The 1718-nt window shown below is 27.5% G+C and overlaps 1 long non-coding RNA gene across 1 annotated transcript in view; it reads left to right on the top strand.

Moving 5' to 3' along the window:
• Positions 1-1718, top strand: part of LOC103307712 — a 300213-nt gene that overhangs the window by 252562 nt on the left and 45933 nt on the right. The gene's annotated exons all lie outside the window — the stretch shown is intronic.

The following is a 1718-nucleotide window of genomic DNA, read 5'->3' as shown; positions in this document are numbered from 1 at the left end:
TATTGATTGAGAATAATCAAATGAGTAAATGGATATCTTACTTCTTCTCGATGAAGACTGAATATAACTATAAGCAAATATTTAGCAGGATAACCAACATTTTTGCCATTCAAAAAAGCTGTATAAATTATTGAGGTATAATAATTTACAAATTGGAAGAAGTACATATTTATTGTCAAACACTGGTCCAATTCGGTCCGTGTATGCAGTAGTTCCATTTCAGTCAGGCAAATAACAGCTTTATCTTAAACCTATACAACATTATATAACATTAAAAAATAGGTGGTTTTGATCAATAGATTAATCTCTTATTAGCTTTAAATTTAGCTCAGAATCTAAAATGAAATGAGTACCTATTGAATATAATATTATTATTTGAAAATAATAGTTTGATTTTGGCATTAAAGTAGTCCCACTTAACACGTTGTCTGACAAGAACCGCCGGCTGGCACAATATGTATTATCGGTATGCAAAACATATTTTCCAGTGTTATTTTAAATTTGTATATACTATTGTATTTGAAAAAACATTTAAAAATATGAAAAAAAATAAAAATAATATGTTTATTACACCAAAAAAATAAGTAATGAGTCTCGCTATGAAACTGCACTTTTTTTAGTGCACTATTGTAGCGCCATAGTAAAGTTAATAATATACAACCATATTTATTTATGGTCGCCGGTGGTCATGATGTAGTGAGGTAGTAATGATCAATTATGGGCGCCGGCGGGTCACAAGTGTATAAAGTTTGAGAATTCCAAATGACTGCAGGCGTTTACATGTCAATCGATGTGTTAAAAGAGATTTAAATTACATTTTTCTATTAAATGAAAAAGTATTAACTTTTTTATTTCAATAAATATAATAACAGTAACAAAAAAATTGAGAACTTGCTATACTTTATAGTAAATTAGGTAGTCAAGTAAGTCATTGTAATGGATGTGTTAAATTTAAATTCATATTCAATTATAAATCATTGCACACTAAAAAAATATATACTAAGATGAGACAACTTATATTTCAAAGGATATTTTATTATATATTTTTATTGTTATAAGAAATTGATTTTTCAATTATTAATACGGTTAAAATAATTTTTAAACTTGAAGAATATCATGGCATTTGTATAGTTTCAAAAATATTATAACAGAAAAATAATTAAAAATTCATCATTATAAAACTAATATATTAATTGGTCTACTCAGAATCTAAAATGAGTAGGTATTGAAATATTTATCTTTCCATTTTTATTTTATGAATATACTACTACCATGAGCTCTAGCTAGTTATTATATAAATTAAAAAATATAAATACTCACAAAATGTATTAATTGAGTGCAAACCAAATTGATGATAGCTGCAGTAGTTCGAATAAATATAATGCTGTGTGTAATCATCCAATCTGATTGATTTGTATGACTGAGTTATGCGAAAACAGACATTAGATACAGCACAACTCCAAACAAGGCAGCAATGACAACCAAAATCTTAAAAAAAGAGGATTCAAAAGTTGATTAAATTAATACTTAATAAACGTTACTTATAGTAAAAAGAGGGAAATGGTAAATAATGTTGCAGGCATTTTATACCAGAGAGGCATGGTTGGCTTCGACATTTCCTGCGACTATGTTCACATTGGTATAATCCAAGCTAAATGTGCGAAGTATTATGCCCTTGGATGTTAAGCTTCAAAAGTGAATCCTGTTAATCCCCAGTA

The sequence above is a fragment of the Acyrthosiphon pisum genome, chromosome A2 (genome assembly GCF_005508785.2).
Source record: "Acyrthosiphon pisum isolate AL4f chromosome A2, pea_aphid_22Mar2018_4r6ur, whole genome shotgun sequence".
NCBI classification, from domain to species: Eukaryota; Metazoa; Arthropoda; class Insecta; order Hemiptera; family Aphididae; genus Acyrthosiphon; species Acyrthosiphon pisum.
Note: the sequence above shows the minus strand (reverse complement) of the source record. Positions and strands in the feature narration are given on the sequence as shown.